The sequence below is a fragment of the Neophocaena asiaeorientalis genome, unplaced genomic scaffold, assembly GCF_003031525.2.
Source record: "Neophocaena asiaeorientalis asiaeorientalis breed wild unplaced genomic scaffold, Neophocaena_asiaeorientalis_V1.1 scaffold64, whole genome shotgun sequence".
Taxonomy (NCBI): Eukaryota; Metazoa; Chordata; class Mammalia; order Artiodactyla; family Phocoenidae; genus Neophocaena; species Neophocaena asiaeorientalis.
Window position 1 is genome coordinate 5,561,940 of NW_020185334.1, and position 18,580 is coordinate 5,580,519.

Below are 18,580 nucleotides of genomic sequence, written 5' to 3' on the forward strand. Positions count from 1 at the left end.
AAAAAAAAAAAAAAAAAAAGGATGATGCTAAATTTCAAAATACTTTATATTTAAATTCCTTTGGATACACTTAAAATATAATGTAATAGTTATTACATTATTAGATTCAACTTAAAATATTTGAGGAGGTCTATAGTTTTTCAAAATCCCTTAATTTTAGGATATTGCAACAAATCATTTCAAGACCATTGTCTTGAGATGCCACTTCCAGGAAAACGGGCTTATGTATGGGCAGCATCAGGGCCACACAGCATCCCAGCCATATTGTAGTAAGGATGTATTGAAACTGGGATGAGCCATGGTAGGAGTCCAGACAAAGAGCTCAGGAAAAACTTTAACCATACAAGCTACCAGCACAGGTAAACTGTCATCTCAATTTTCATGTCTCTTCCAATGAAATTTCAAGTCCCTGCAATTCATGGCTCCTCCTATTAAGAAAATTTATTCAAAACTTTGCCTTTTTGTGTAAAGCTAGAGTATTCTTTAGCAAGCCTGCCTGAGGTTCATCTTATAGGCCAAGGAAGTGGGTCCAATAGAACGTTCTGTGATGATGAAAGTGTTCTATGTCTGAGCTATTCACTATGGTAGCCACTAGCCACATGTGTCTATTGAGCACTTGAAATATGGCTAGTACAAAAAAGGGACACCATTTTTAACTTTATATAAGTTTAATTAATTTAATTTAAATTTGAAATAGGCACATATGACATGGCTCTCATATTGGACAGAACGGCTCTAGCATAATGTATCTTTGTTTGATTGACTATTTACTATTGATTACAGCCCAGACTCTGCAAAGTTAAATGTTAACTTCTAGAAGACTTATAATTTGCAAATGATTTCTGTACTGTACTACAGGGCATAAAACAATTTTATTGCCCTGTAGTACATTAACCAGTTTTGTATTTAATTAACAATCTTATTTCAACATTTTTTTCTTTCATTGACAATACGTGCTTCAGTCTTTTGAACTCCACTTTGATCCAACTTTACCATCCTGCTGATTATACCATTAATGAGTTTCTGCTATTAATTAACATATGTTCCCTATATATTTGAGAGAAAGTAGTGCTTTTGAAGTTTTTGAAAATTATACTCTGAAGTTTTTTGCCATCTGACTTCATTTACTATTTACTGAGTCCATCTAGTCCTAAGATTTTGCTCCTGGATATAATCCATAAGTAACCTCTAATTAATTAGCTGTTTGGGACCCAGTTCCTGTTTGTATTTGGTAGAGGAAAAGAATATGGATTTAAAAGTCAGAGTGGGTTTTATTCAACAGAGTATTGGAAGTCCAAACCACACAAATCAAACCAGAAAAAAAAAATTAATAAAAGGAATTCAAATTGGAAAGAAAGATGTAAAACTGTCACAGTTTATAGATGTCATGATCTATAGACATGACATGACATAGAAAATCCTTTAGATGCCACCAAAAACCTATTAGAAATCATCAATGAATTTGGTAAAGTTTTAGGATACAAAATTGATATATAGAAAATTATTGTGGACAACAGGGGAAGATGGCGGAAGAGTAAGACGTGGAGATCGCCTTCCTCCTCACGGATACACCAGAAATACATCTACACGTGGAACAACTCCTACAGAATATTGTGTTTCTATACACTAACACTGAACAATCAAAAAGGAAATTAAGAAAACAATCCCATGCAAACAATAAAAAAAGAGAAAGAAAAAAATCCCATTTATCACAGCATCAAAAAAATTAAATACCTAGGAATGAGTCTAACAAAGGAGGTATAAGACCTGTACTTGGAAAACTATAAAACACTGATGAAAGAAACTGAAGATGACACAAATATATGGAAAGATATAATGTGCTCAAGGATTGGAAGAATTAATATTGTTAAAATGACCACACTACCCAAGGCAACCTACAGATTCAATAAAATCCTTACCAAAATACGAATGGCATTTTTCACAGAACGAGGACAAATAATTCTAAAATTTGTTTGGAAACAGAAAAGACACCAAACAGCCAAGATTATGTTGAGAAAGAATAAAGCTGGAGGTATCAGACACTCTGATTTCAAACTATACTATACAGCTACAGTAATCAAAACATTATGGTACTGACACAAAAACAGACACATAGATCAATGGAACAGAAGAGAGAGCCTAGAAATGAACTACATTTATAAGGGCAATTAATCTATGACAAAAAGGGCAAGAATATACAATGGGGGAGAGGACGACCTCTTCAATAAATGGTGTTGGGAACACTGGACAGCTACCTGCAAAAGATTCAAACTGGTTTACTTTCTCACAATTCAACATGGATTAAAGACTTGAACATAAGATCTGAAATCATAAAACGTCTAGAAGAAAACATAGACAGTACACTCATTGACATCAGTCTTAGTAATATTTACTTGGATATGTTTCCTAAAGCAAGGAAAACAAAAACAACAAAAAATGAACAAATGGGACTACATCAAACTAAAAAGCTTTTGCATGGCAAAGGAAACTCAACAAAATGAAAAGGACTCCTATTGAATGGGAGAAGATATTTGCAAATAATATATCTGACTAGGGGTTAATATCCAAAATATGCAAAGAAGTCATACAACTCAACAACAATAAGCCAAAAAACCTGATTAAATAATGGGCAAAGGACCTGAATAGACATTTTTCCAAAGAAGACATACAAGTGTCCAACAGGCACGTGAAAAGATGCTCAACATCACTAATCATCAGGCAAAGGCAAATCAAAATCATAATGAGATATCACCTCACACCTGTCAGAATGGCTATTACCAAAAAATATTTTTTTTAAAATAACAAATGTTGGCAAGGATGTGCAGAAAAGGGGGCGCTCATGCACTGTCAGTGGGAATGCAAATTGGTGCAACCACTATGGAAAACAGTATGGAGGTTCCTCAAAAAATTAAAAATAGAATTACCATACAATCCATCAATTCCATTCTACTCCCAGATATTTATCCAAAGAAAATGAAAACATTAACTAGAAAAGATATGCACCCCAATGTTCACTGCAGCATTATTTACAATAGCCAGGTATGGAAGCAACCTAAGTGCCCATCAATAGATGAATAGACAAAGAAGACATGTTATACATATACAGTGGAATACTACTCAGCCATAAAAAAAGAATGAGATCTTGCCATGACAACATGGATGGACCTAGAGGGTGTTATGCTAAGTGAAATACGTAAGACAAGTAAAGACAAATATTGTATGATTTCACTCATATGTGTAATCTAAAAAACAAAAAAAATGGGGTTTCCCTGGTGGTGCAGTGGTTGAGAATCTGCCTGCTAATGCAGGGGACACGGGTTTGAACCCTGGTCTGGGAGGATCCCACATGCCATGGAGCAACTAGGCCCGTGAGCCACAACTACTGAGCCTGCGCGTCTGGAGCCTGTGCTCCGCAACAAGAGAGACCACGATAGTGAGAGTCCCGTGCACCGCGATGAAGAGTGGCCCCCACTTGCCACAACTAGAGAAAGCCCTTGCACAGAAACGAAGACCCAACACAGCCAAAATAAATAAATTAATTAATAAACTCCTACTCCCAACATCTAAAAACAAACAAACAAACAAACAAAATGAACAAACATAATAAGCAGAAGCAGAGTCGTAGAAGCAGAGAAAAATCAGGTGGTTGCCAGAGGGGAGAAAGTGTGGGGAGAAGGATAGGTGAGGGAGATTAAGAGGTGCAAACTTCCAGATACAAAATAAAGAGTCATGGGTGCAAAATGTACAGTGTGGGGAATATCGTCAATTATTATGTCATACCTTTGTATAGTGACATATCATAACTAGACTTTCTGTGATCATTTTGAAATGTATAGAAATACCAAATCACTATGCTGTGTAGCAGGAACTAACATAGTGTTGTAAGTCAATTACACTTCAGAAACAAACAAACACACACACACACACTCAAAGAAAAAGAGATCAGATTTGTGGTTACCAGAGAAGGCAGGGTGTGGGGGGAGGGAGAATTGAAGGAAGGCAGTCAAAAGGTACAGATTTCTAGTTACAAGATAAATATGTACAAGGGGTGTAAGGTACAACATGATAAATATAATTAAGACTTCTGTATGTTATATATGAAACTCGTTAAGAGAGCAAATCTTAAGAGTTCTCATCACAAGGAAAACAATTTTTTTTCTTTATCTTTATATCTATATGAGATTATGGGTGTTCACCAAACTTACTGTGATAATTGTTTCATGATGTATGTAAGTGAAATCATTATGCTGCACATCTTAAACTTATTCAGAGCTGTATGCCAATTATATCTCAATAAACCTGGAAGAAAAAAAAAACAGAAACAAAAAAACTGGAGTTGCAATACCAAAAAATGATAACAAGATGAAGGAACTGCATGTGTGTTACAAGCTAGAGGGAGCTTTGGGTTGTTTGGTGGTGGGTAGTCCCTAAATGATTTAATCCAAAAAAATATGAAGTACAAGAGAGAGAAAGAGAGCCAGAAGGAGAGGAAGAGAGATTTACTGCCAGCATGGTCAACAGGCAAAGACTGTGTTTTCATAGAGGAAATGAAGTTTGATACTTTGGAGGGAGAAAAATAGGATTTAGGTGAGAAGGAGAGAAAATGAACCGTTTCTCAATGAACGTCCTTTAGGAAAAGCCCACAGCTGAAACTCGGTAAGAAAGGAACAAACCTGTTAAGTTCCTGAAGATGAGGTGTTTGAGGTAATTGTCTTTAGCAGAGTATTCCTTTCCATGAAGAGATGGCAATTGACAACACAACCGATTTACAAAACTTTAAAGATACCTTAAAATAAACAAAGATTGTCAAATAGGAACAGAAAATTAAAGCAGCAAAGACTGTGTGTGTGTGTGTGTGTGTGTGTGTGTGTGTGTGTGTGTAAATCAGGAGACAATACAAACATCTCTCTGAGGAAGAGACTCCATAAAGATTCCAATCAGCATCTTTAAAAATGAATCAAATAATAAATGAAATGCTGGTAGAAAGCATACTTGTTTGGGGAAACAGGAAGTATAAAACACAAAAGCAAACAAATAAAGGAAACAAAATTAAACAAACAGAACAAGGTATTGGAAGGTGACAAGTCTATGGAAATATCACAGATATTTTCAAGGAATTCTATAAAACTCTGAAAGTGAAAAAAAGTTCTAATGCAGCTAAACTCGGCAAAGAGAAGATGAAGTTTAACTTCTGGCAGGTTCAAGAGAAAAAGATCAAGACCTAAGGAGAGCATGGAGCAGTTCCTATAGGAAACGTCCAACCAGAATGAAGGGAACACTGAGCTGAGAAAACCAGTAAAATTACAGTTTATTATAAAATTCAGAAAGAACTCGAGGAAACCCTTGTTTACAAAGAAAACGAATTTGAAGTTTTGAATAATTGCATTGGGCAGCTGAAATAACTGGTAACTCATCAGAGTGAGGAGATAAAATAAATCAGAGATGACAGATGATATATATCTCCTGGATATAATCTTTGTTAACAATACCTGGAAAAGATTGAGGCCATTTCTCATCCAAGCTGAGCGATGAGGTGTCAACCAGGCATGAGCTGGAAGAACAAAGCCAACATGAGATTTGTTCTCTGCATTCAACAAAGTTCTACTGGAAAATGTATGCAAAACCTTGCAGCACAATGTAAGGATCTTAAAAGCAGATAAAGATGTGGCTTTGTGAAAGAAGCTGATTCAGGAAGAGAAGAAATAGGAAAAGAAAGAGCAAAAACAATTGGCTGCAGAGGAGATGAAAACTTAACCGGTGAAGAATTGAAGAAATGGGGGGGGGAATTATACAAAGATCCATACACAATTCATAAGAAAGTTGCTTAAGATTAAAATTAACACCATGATATAAAAAGAGGAATGCTTCAAAAACCAGAGACTCTAAAACAAAAACCAGGAAGACTTGATTCTGAAACAGCCCAAAAGAAATTTTTTAATCAATGGACAAACTACATGGTGCATAAAATCATTTAGAGGGCTTGTTGAAATAAAGATGGCTAGGCCCCATCCCTGAATTTCTGATTCAGTAGATCTAGGGTAAGGCCTGAAAAACTGTATTTTAACAAGTTCTCTGGTTATGATGATACTTCTGGTCTGAGGACCGCACTGTGAGAACCACTGCTCTAAACCAATCCCAGTTGCTTTTTAGAATTGCCTGGGCCCCTTGTAGACCTATTCAATCGGCATCTTTGTGTGTGGGGCTCAGGCATCGGTATTTTTTGAAGCATCTCAGATGATTACAACACAGCCAGGGTTGAGAACCTCTGCACTTAGCCACACTGGTTCTTCTGACCAGTTCACTGAAATTGGCAACATATTGCCTCTCATCCTTACCTATGACACATTCATTTTTGATGTCTTTCTTTTCGCTTAACAGAAGAGATTTGTCCAGAACTAAACAAGTCCAATGCATGGGTCTCCACTGAGTCTTAGGGAGTCCTGCCTCTGTTTGGGCTTGTTGAAGTTTCATTGAAAAATCCAAGGAGCCACTCTGATGATAGGTCATGGGTTTAAGTCTTTTTGTGGACATACATTTTCATTTCTCTTGCATGCACTTTCTCCCAGGAGGGCACTTACTGTATCATAACCATAAATTTTTAATTTTATAAAGACTTTTTTCTAAAGTTGATCATACCATTTTACACTCCAAACAGTTCCAGTAGCTCTACATTCTCACTAGTATTTGGTGTGGCCAGTCTTTTTTATTTTTAACCATTCTGGTGGGTTTGAAGTGATAACATTTATTATTTTTGAACAATTTTTTTCAATGTATGCTGACCTGAAATTATCCCTATTTGAGCCAAAGTATTTAATGCTATGGTTCGTATTTTTTTTTAAGTTTTCTACAGATGGAAATTAATTTTTGAGCTCCAGTCTCCTTCTATAATATGACCTATTTCATTTTTAATGAAAATAAATAAATTCCTTTCAAATAAAAATAATTTAAATCACCAGAAAAAGAAACATGGGCTAGAAGAGAAATTTGGAATACAGAGTGTAAATAGCACTGATTTAAGTAGGTTAGAATTTAAGTAGGAAACCAAAGGAAGGCTAAAAAAGGAAGGTTATGATATCGTAGATCAGTATTTAATAAAACCACTATTCTGAGAATAACGTGCAGGTTTTCCATGAGCATTTAGTACACAATTCAACTATAGCTTCTTCTGCATTAAAACAAAATAAAATGTTACTCCTTCATTAGACTAATACTTAAATTGTTTCCACTTAAGATTAAAATTAATACCATGATATAAAAAGAGGAATGCTTCAAAAACCAGAGCATTTAGTACACAATTCAACTATAGCTTCTTCTGCATTAAAACAAAATAAAATGTTACTTTTAATTGTATTTATTATGTTGTTTATTAATTTTTTGGAGTAATATAAATTTAAAAACTTTTTTCATGGGTGTTCTGCATAAAACAATTGCTCAAAATATTTGAGAAAAACGTGTTCATAATCTATAGCAGTGATTCTCAAACTTCAGTGGGTGTGAGAACTTGGTAAAAATACAAAGACCGAGGCCCTGCCCTGCTTCAAGAAACTTGATCATGTGTGTTCTTTATTAGCTCTTCAGGTGACGCTGAGACACACCAAAGTTCAATAACCACTGATCTGCAGCATATTCCAGCATGAGGCCACATGGAAAGAAAACAAAATGCAACTCAATTACGGTGCAGTTGTCAGCTATGACCAACAGGTGGCTCACTCGATCACGACACTGTTTAGCAAAACGAGTTCATTTGCATATCAAGGCATCTCCAGAAAAATAAGTAGTAAGTAAACATAAAGACTACACAAAATGCCCTTTCTTCACTTTCTTTGAATGTGTGATTCCTCACAAGTCTTCTAGACAAACATGTAGGAACTTCCATTCTTGAATCTGAAAATATTTCTTTAGACTTTTTATGTTAGACTGCATTCCTTCTTAAGAAAAATTCAGTAATGTCAAGATAAAATAATCAAGAAAATACTCCATACATTATCCTGCACTTCACTTCACCAAAAGGTCAGGAAGTGATTCATTCCGCTCTGGTTTGGGTTCACCGGGTAGATAACCTTATAGGTTCACATTGGGAATCACTTTAAAGATTAAAAGACTGCCTCTTAGGCCTGGATTTAATTACAGATGTTCAATTGCAGTGATTCTGGCTGCAAAGTTGGCTTTCTTTGAGTTTACTCAAAAAGAACATGCTGTTTAGAATTGTACAGCATGTTCTTCCTGGGTGACAGCTAGGTAGGGATTATTGCTTCACATTAAGCCCCCGGTCAAGGTGGCATGTTCCAAATTAGGCAGTGATTTCCCAGATCTCTGTTTATAGGTAGAATTTCAATGCTCAATTCACTCGGAATTTTCCCACGTGCTCACAATTTCCAAATAAAGGGCTCCAGATAAGCCTGAAGAATATACTTCATTTTTTCACTGATCATGGTAAGCATTTATTGACTGCCCACTCTGTGCCAGATAATGAGTAAGACCTGAGAATTAAGACATAAAAGATATATTTTAGTCTTGGAGGCAGACAAGTGGTCAACTTGTTATAGTTGTGTGATACTCATCACTTCTGTAATTGATGGGTGGACGCCTGCCATTTTCACTGTTATATCCTCATTGCCTAGCACAATGCCCAACCCAGGGCATCAACTTAATCAATATTTTCTCAATTATGTAGCTAGTATGCTTTTAGAAGTTATCAGAGGTCATCAAGAGAACACAATGAACAGTTACATAACTCAAATGAGGGAGAAAGATCTTTGGAGAACTTCTCTTGGGTTAGTTTCCTTTGACAGGGTATGTTTACAGAGGAATCCTCTGTAAACATTTCCAATTTTATAGTGAAACTGACATTATCCTGCCCATATGCCCTCAGCACTCATTTCTATTCTACAGACAACTTACTGGGAACACCTAAGACTCAACACTTGAGGGCTGTTTTCCTGGCCTTAGAACACACCCAGTTGCTGCTGGAAGTCCTCCCAAGAGCAGTAACTTCCAGGAGTTTGTGGATAAATACCTCACCCTTTTTCCTTCACAGTTGAGATAACTCTGAAGTTGTTCTACACTGTCTCTTAGAGTTCCTCAGTGGGATAGAATTTCTCTAATTGCCCACAGTGGTAAGGGGCTTGATAACACACCTTTTACTAGATTGCTTCCACTCTGGTTCATTTTCCTTTCCCTTAGCTGTGCTTCCTGGCATCAATTCTCAAATAAAACTCTCACACTCAAGTTCTTGTCTTAGGGTCTGCTTCTGCTTCTGCTTCTGGGGCAAACTCAACCCAAGGATAAATATGAGCTGTCCATGTACAGATGCATGAGAGATGGGGAGAAGGTGAGCGACATGTGCACATACATGGAAGCAGGAGGGAACTTGAGACTGTGAATAGTTACAATTTGTGGTACAGAGGATGAAAAGTCTGGAAATGATGATAAGGGATCTTGAATACTAATCCAAAAAATCTGCATTTTATTTTGAAGGCAGTGAGGATCCACTAAAATATTTTTAAAAGGAGGGGAAGGGACGTAGCTGTAAGACACAGAGAAGTGTAGATGAGGCTTCAATAATGAATGGAATAACCCAGGACAAGGGGTACTACTTTTAGAATCTGACAAATTCCTCCACATAAAAATGCACATAAACACATATGCATAATTTGGCAAAGGAATTTCCAGGTGTTCACTGACTGCCTTTGAAGTATAACCATAAATGACCTCAAGGTTTCCAGAAGAGTGGTCAGGAGCTCCAAGCATTGAGTGAGAAGAGGGCTGGGAAGTTTAAGTACACACAGGCATAAAAAAAGTAGAATAAGAAAATGTCACTGGGACAGGAAAAGACTCAAAGCAGAGTTTTACTGGGAGAAAAACAAAAAGATGCTCTTGGTTGAGCCACTTTTGATTAGTAGGCGATGACAGAGAATACCGCTGTCTAGTTCTCCATTTTTTGTTATTAATCACTCAAACAGGAAAAAAAATGGTAATCATCAATCAGGAAATATTCCGTGGCAGAGGACAAAAATGAAAGCTTTCAAGTGAAGTTCAGCTAATAAATGTATTGTTTGGTTCTAACAATGTTAGTTGTTTGGTTTTCTTTTTTTTTTAATTGAAGTATAGTTGATTTACAATGTTGTGTTAGTTTCAGTTGTACAGCAAAGTGACTTAGATATATATAGATATCCTTTTACAGATTGTTTTCATTATAGGTTATTATAGTTATTATAACATATTGAATACGGTCCCCTGTGCTATACACTAGGTCCTTGTTGTTTCTCTATTTTATATGGAGTAGGGTATATATGTTAATCTCAAGCTCCTAATTTATCCCTCCCCCAACCTTTCCCCTTTGGTAACCATAAGTTTGTTTTCTAGGTCTGAGTCTGCTTTTGTTTTGTAAATAAGTTATTTTGTATCATTTTTTTTTAGATTACACATATGTGATATCATATGGTATTTATCTTTCTCTGTCTGACTTACTTCACTTAGTATGATAATCTCTAGGTCCATCCATGTTGCTGCAAATGCATTATTTCATTCTCTTTTAGGGCTGAGTAATATTCCACGGCATATGGACGACATCTTCGTTATCCATTCATCCATTGATTGACATTTATGTTGCTTCCATGTCCTGGCTATTGTAAATAATGCTGCCATGAATATTGGGGTGCATGTATCTTTTTTTAATTAGAATTTTCATCTTTTCCCAATATACACCCAGGAGCGGGATTGTTGGATCATATGTTAATTCTATTTTTAGGTTTTTAAGGAACCTCCATATTGTTTTCCATTAGTGGCTGCACCAATTTACATTCCCACCAACAGTGTAGGAGGGTTCCCTTTTCTCTACACCCTCTTCAGCGTTTTTCATTTTTAGACTTTTTGATGATGGCCACTCTGACCAGTGTGAATTTTTTTGGTTTTCCCTAAGCTAGTTGTTAATATTTAAAAGTAAAGTGACTTCCCTGGTGGTCCAGTGGCTAGGACCCCATGCTCCCGATGCAGGGTACCTGGGTTCTATCCCTTGTTGGGGAACTAGATCCCACATGCCACAACTAAAAGAGCATGTGTGCTGCAACTAAGACCCAGTGTAGCCGTGTAAATAAATAAATATTTTTAAAAATTAAAAAATAAAAGTAAAGACATTTTTAGATTTTCTTGAAAAAAAGAAAAAAAAAACATCTAGGACAGCATTCCCATCCAGTTCGCACTGACTAGCTGTTGCCCCCATAAGATGTTGTATGGGATCTCCAACTGAGCACAACTCTTTTACCTGTACTCATTTACTGACCCTCAAAAACTTTTCAATCTTTTTGAATCTTAGGATTCTTACAGTGAAGTCTCATATCTCAAAACTCAACTCCACTATTCATTCATTCATTCAGTTACTCATTAGCGTTCATTGAATGTCTGCTCTATGCTAGGAACCATGCTAGAAGCTAGGAATAAGAAAGACAAACATGACAGTTCTTACTCCAAGCTATTTATAGCATAGCCAATAGAAGCCCTGCAAAAATTGTAGACTTAGAAAAATCCTGTTGTCAGTTGTACAACAACAAAAGGGTCCCAAGGCACTGTGAATTTGTGTGCTTTGATCACAAAATTCAGAGGTCTACTCTCTCCTGATAAGTCATTACATTCACAGGTTGGGTCAATTATTCAAGGAATAATACAACCATTCATAACTTTTAGGAGTGGAACAAAGAAGAGCATGAGTACTAAAGAAAAATGAGAAGGGAATATGAAAGAATACTACAAAGGAAGGCAAGCAGGAAGTTTTCCCAAATGTAAAAGAGAAAGGAAAATGCGGTGGATGCTTTTTGATCACCAGTACCAGCCTGGCGCACCCATGGGCCAGTGTTCCCATATCCCAGCTTCTCTAAATACTGGTTGCTAATGGCTCACAGCAGCTTAGAACTACCTTCGGTCAATGGGAGCCACCTTCTATGGGAGGTTATAAACCAAGAGAAGAAAGATATCCCACAGTCAGCAACTGATGGACACAGGGGTACAAAAGCCCAGGTGAGAAGTTACAACCCACACTCCAGAACTCCCTGTGGGATCAGATGAGGCCAGATTTCAGCTGAGACCATGTCCTTGCTTACTTTATTTCCCCTGTTCTAACCTGGTTTCCCCATTCCTCTTCTGAGAACTCTTCCTCAATTAATCACCTACTCCTGAATCCCTGGCTCATGCTCTGCTTCTAGGGATTTCTGTACAACATAAAACACAAAGACCAATAAAAACTTTTATTAATAATTGTCTCATTAACAGAGAATAGCAAAATATGATATTCTTAGAGTGCAATCAGATTTTGAGAAACTAGATCAGGGTATAACGATATAGTAATTGTACTTCATGATTTATGTGACACAAACTCAAAATTCAATTTGTATTTCTCTTTAGGGAAAACAGTAAACCGTCCTAGAAGTTCATATATTTCCATATTAGAGATAAGACATTATTAGCTTTAATTCCAATGATAAACAATACCAGTCTCCATAAGCTTCTTTTTTTTTTTTAACATCTTTATTGGAGTATAATTGCTTTACAATGGTGTGTTACTTTCTGCTTTATAACAAAGTGAATCAGCTATACATATATCCCCATATCTTCTCCCTCTTGCATCTCCCTCCCTCCCACCCTCCCTATCCCACCCCTCTAGGTGGTAACAAAACACGGAGCTGATCTCCATGTGCTATGCAGCTGCTTCCCACTAGCTATCTATTTTACATTTGGTAGTGTATATATGTCCATGCCACTCTCTCTCTTTGTTCCAGCTTACCCTTCCCCCTCCCCATGTCCTCAAGTCCACTCTCTAGTAGGTCTGTGACTTTATTCCTGTCCTGCCCCTGGGTTCTTCATGACCATTTCTTTTTTTTTTTTTTAGATTCCATATATATGTGTTAGCATACAGTATTTGTTTTCCTCTCTCTGACTTATTTCACTCTGTATGACAGTCTATAGGTCTATCCACCTCACTACAAATAACTCAGCTTTGTTTCTTTTTATGGCTGAGTAATATTCCATTGTATATATGTGTCACATCTTCTTTATCCATTTATCTGTTGACAGACACTTAGGTTGTTTCCATGTCCTGGCTATTGTAAATAGAGCTACAATGAACATTGTGGTACATGATCCTTTTTGAATTATGGTTTTCTCAGGGTATATGCCCAGTAGTGGGATTGCTGGATCATGGTAGCTCTATTTATAGTTTTTTAAAGGTAGGTTTATTCCTAGGTATTTTATTCTTTTTGTTGCAATGGTAAATGGGAGTGGTTCCTTAATTTCACGTTCAAATTTTTCATCATTATTGTATAGGAATGCAAGAGATTTCTGTGCATTAATTTTGGATCCTGCTACTTTACCAAATTCATTGATTAGCTCTAGTAGTTTTCTGGTAGCATCTTTAGGATTCTCTATGTATAGTATCATGTCATCTGCAAACAGTAACAGCTTTACTTCTTCTTTTCTGATTTGGATTCCTTTTATTTCTTTTTCTTCGCTGATTGCTGTGGCTAAACTTCCAAAACAATGTTGAATAATACTGGTGAGATTGGGCAATGTTGTTTTGTTCCTGATCTTAGTGGAAATGGTTTCAGTTTTCCACCATTGAGGATGATGTTGGCTGTGAGTTTGTCATATATGGTCTTTATTATGTTGAGGTAAGTTCCCTCTATTCCTACTTTCTGGAGGGTTTTTATCATAAATGGGTGTTGAATTTTGTCGAAAGCTTTTTCTGCATCTATTGAGATGATCATATGGTTTTTATTCTTCAATTTGATAATATGGTGTATCACCTTGATTGATTTGCATATATTGAAGAATCCTTGCATTCCTGGAATAAACCCCACTTGAACATGGTGTATGATCCTTTTAATGTGCTGTTGGATTTTGTTTGTTAGTATTTTGTTGAGGAAGCTTCTAAGGGGCTTCCTGTTTGTGATAATGACAGGAAAGCTGGTTTATGTTGGTTTGTGCTAGGCAGATGGGTTTCAGTCCAAGGACAAGGACAACAACTATTAACTCTGGACTTCTTATTTCTAGGAAATGCTTGACCTATAGATTATCTGGATTCTCACTTAATCATTAGGTGAGGAAAATGAACTCAAAATGGAAAGTGCTGCAAGATCATGTCTTTATACATTAAGGGAAGTCTTCCTGCCCTTGTGCAAAACATTTAGCCGCTACCTCACTATCTTTCCTTCCACTGCTTTCAAATTTTTTCCTGCTTCTCTTTCCACCTCCACTTACTTGACAGACCACACACACTACTGGGAGCGAGTCTGCATTTTAAGAGGACTGAGAGGAATTAGGGTTGAATATTTAGGAATGTCCATCTTTTGACCAAATAAATATCAGGATGGTCTTGTTGGTTGCAGTTCCCATTTCAGATATATGTGCACATCTGGAGTATGCAGTTGGTTTAACAAGGTAAAATTTCACTTGAGGAATGAAGTACTTGAGCTTCTGATGGAATGACATTCACATTCACAGCAGAGAGGAAAGAAAAGATAACACAAATCCACCAATCCCCAATTGGGATTGGTGGACAGCAAATGTTCAGACAAGTCTACAGAAAAATTTTTAAGTTATGAAGAATAATGTAGAACATTTTCAGAAATGTATCAACTCTGTCACCGGGATATATATTAATTCTTAAACTAAAAACATATGTTGGCGCAGTGGTTGGGAGTCCGCCTGCCGATTCAGGGGGCACGGGTTCGTGCCCCGGTCCGGGAGGATCCCACGTGCCGCGGAGCGGCTGGGCCCGTGGGCCATGGCTGCTGGGCCTGTGTGTCCGGAGCCTGTGCTCCACAGTGGGAGAGGCCACAGGGGTGAGAGGCGTGTACCACAAAAAATATATATATATGTTGACAGCCATATATGGAAAACAAATGTTCCTCTCTTACCTGTTTTAGGTAATTTTCCCAACCCTGGCAACCCTACCCACCTTGTTCCAATTTTCTCCATAAAACATACAATAACTGACTTTTATTCATTTATTATTTGTACTCTCCTCATACCCTTCCACACAAACACCATAATATTAGGACTATTGGCTATTTTGTTCACTCTTCTGCACCCAGCAACTAACTGGTTCTTGGCATACAATAGGTGTCTTATAAATATTGAATATTTACCAAATGAAAGTACAAATGATAATGACAACTTCAGATGTATGATTGCAAGTAACAAAAATGTAGAGTGCAGGAACACTAATAAATAAAATAAGAATCTTGAAAAGCATTTCCACTCTTCAAGAAACTTTCTTTACTACATTTTCTAATTATTTAGGGGGAACACCAATGTATTCCTGCCTTCAGTCTGCTGGATCTGAAAGGAAATTCTGGGAAGGGATATTTTAGTACAGAAAATATACAGTTTTTTTTTTCTTCTCAATAAGGAGTTCGTTTTGCATCCTAACTAAGCAGAACATATAATGTGCATATCATGCGGTCACGCACTGAAGCTTGGAAGAAAATACGAAATTGCCTAGAACTTAATCTCGGCAATATCTCTGAGCTCTGAGACGTGCTTCACTTAGGATAAGGCCAGGCTATGAGTGAGAGAAAGTCCAAAATGACTGAAATAGTATATATTAACTTCTCTCTCATGTAACAGAAGTCTACAGCAAGTAGTTCTATACTAGAAGTGTAGCTTCCAGATCATCAGGGACCCAGGCTCTTCCTATTTTCTGGCTCCACCATGCCATTGGATAGCCTTCATCCCCCAGGTCACCTGCCAGAGCTCAAAGTCCTTAAAAGGATCATTCAAGACCTAAAGAAGGAAAAACGTCAGAAGGGTGACAAGGACTTCTCTCAGAAAAATGTTTCTCTCCTCATAGCCTCAGCTTCCTTTATGCATCCTCAAGTTCTCTACCACATTAGGCTTGCATTGGCGATGCCCTAGTCACATGCAAACCTACCTTCAAGAGAGGCTGGGAAAGGTAATTTGACTAAGGTAAGCCAACTGCATTGCTGCCCTAATTGTAATTGTGATTCTATTGCTAGAGAACGGGTATTGGGTGGCAACTGACATGTCTCAAGTAAATTCTTTATCCCCTTTAAGCCTTAGTTTTCTCATCTGTGAAATAGGGATAATAAAGGTGTCAAGAGTACTGTGTGAATTAATGCACAGAAAATCCACAGGACAATGCCCGACACATAGTAAATATATGATTGTTAACTGATGTAGTTGTTACTCTTACCATCCGTGACTTCCAAGAGCTTAACAGTTTCTAGGGGAGACAAGTCAAGCATGGGACATAAATAAATAGTGGTGAAATCCAGTAGATGATAATATCTCTAAATCAATAGGGCAGATGAGTATTACAGATATGAGCAGGGACTCCAAGGCTGGGGAGATTTTAGCTGTGCACTATGCAGTACGGGGGGTTGTAAAAGAAAGACAAATTAGGTGCCCTCAAATTTCTTCAAAAGCACTTTTCAAAAAAAAAAAACTTTTTATGCTTGTAATTTAGTTTGCTGAGGACAGTTAATTAACATATCGCCATTGAAGGAAGCCATATTTTCATTTCAAGCCAGCTAGCAGCCTCTCTCCGGTGGGTAGGGAGGAAAGTATTGTTTTGCTCCATGGGTCTCTCTCTCTGGTTTATTCTGCTCTCTAGAAGGAAGAAAGAAGAGCCAGTGAAGGGACTTTTCTCAAATGGGAAATTTCTTTATGAAAGGCAGTCAGGGAACTAATTCCTGTAATTAAGAACCCATAATAAACAGCTGTGAGATACTCATACTCTGATAGATGATCTTTCTAGAGCTGTATGCTGTTACTCATGTGGTCCATAGACTGGCAGCATCAGCAACACCAGTGAGGTTTTTGGAAATGCCGATTCTCAGGCTCCACCCCAGACCTGTTGAGTCAGAATCTGCAGTTTATTAGGGATTTGCATGAGCTCGGTTTGAGATTCACTGGTATATAATAGACTCCTGTTCTCACGTTAATAGTATTTGGGGAGAAATAAAGCATAAACCTATTAAAAAGAGAAAAACATTGAACACACATTTCAAGTGATTCAGGAATAACAAAAGACTTGACATGAAACCTATCTGAACATTAAAACTGTGTGCCAACCTGAGAGAATTTCATTAAAAACAGCTATTGTTTGTTTGCCTAATATCTCTTTTCTGAGAACTGCACCATCTCCTTCTGGCAAATTCCAGTGCCCACTCCATCCACATTGTCCTCATATTGTAATCAAAGAAAACCTTTATCTTCTAAGTCAATCTCCAGCCCTGTTCATTAACACAGGCAGGTAGTTTACACTCTCTGGGAGGAGGCTGTCTTTGGGAGAATATTCATTAACTATGAATATGTGAAGTGCCAGGTCCTTGTTGGTGGCTTCAGCTTGCTATATTAGCATCATCTTCAGTCCAAGCTTTGCACCTCTCTCTGTCACTGCCCCAGCACCAACATCCACATTTTGTGAATACAATATGTTGAATTGTCAAAGAAGACTCACAGAGTTATAGGTTCTACCCCAAACTAAAACTTATTAATAATTCAAAGGAAGCAGGAAGTTACCAGTCACAGGTGAAACATTCATGTCTTGGAAGAATCTGAGACAGTGAGACACACATCCCAAAAGACCATTTTTTTCTCCCTCATTTAACTGAATTTTGGTTTCATATGTAACAGAGAAAATTCTTTCTGAGCACTGTATATGGAGACACTACTCACAGAGACCCATTTCCATGTTAGAAACACCCATGTCACACTCTGTTAACTACAATCTATGATATGACTTTCCATTCTTCAGCCATCCATGACCTATAAATCCATAAATTCCAGTTTTGTATACTGTAATCAAGAGACACCAGGCACGTCCCATAAAAAAAAAAAAGGTAAGGACTCTCTGGTATCTTCCACCAATAAACACCATTAGTATGTTTACCAGGAGGTCTTGTCCTCAGGTCATTACCACATTTACATGGAGATTTGACTGAATTCATTACTTCTAGGTATCTCTGCTAAGAGGGGAATGGGTTACTGACCTGCTGTTGTTTCATGCCCACTAACAGACCTGGCTGAGCTCCTATATTTTCCATTTATCTCAATCAGTTTTGTCAGTAATCTAACCCAGAAATCTCTAAGCCATTCTCAATTCCATCTTCTCCTTCTCCATCTATAACCAATAAATCACTATCATCTACACCTTATATCACTCTTGAATCCATTCTTGTTTTCACTGTCACTATAGTTCAAGTTTTCACAACCCGTTAGCCAAATATTGTGATCTTGTCTTGTCTGTCCATTTCTAATCTCTTCCCCATCAAAATTACTGTCAAAATGGTTTCCAGAGTGATCTTTCTAAAATATAACTCTGATAAACTCTTCAACAGCTTCAATGATTCCTGTGTGACTAACTATTCCTGCATAATCAATCACCAAAACTGAGAGGTTGAATGCAACAATAATTAGTTTTCATAGGTCATGAAACCAGGAATGAGCTGGGCTTTCTCATGCATCTGTGTTGTCAGTTGGGCTTGCTGCTCTGGGCTAGCTTGGCTGAGGTAGCTTTGCTGGAACAACTTTATTCCACATGTCTCTCAATCCCCTCCTGGGACCA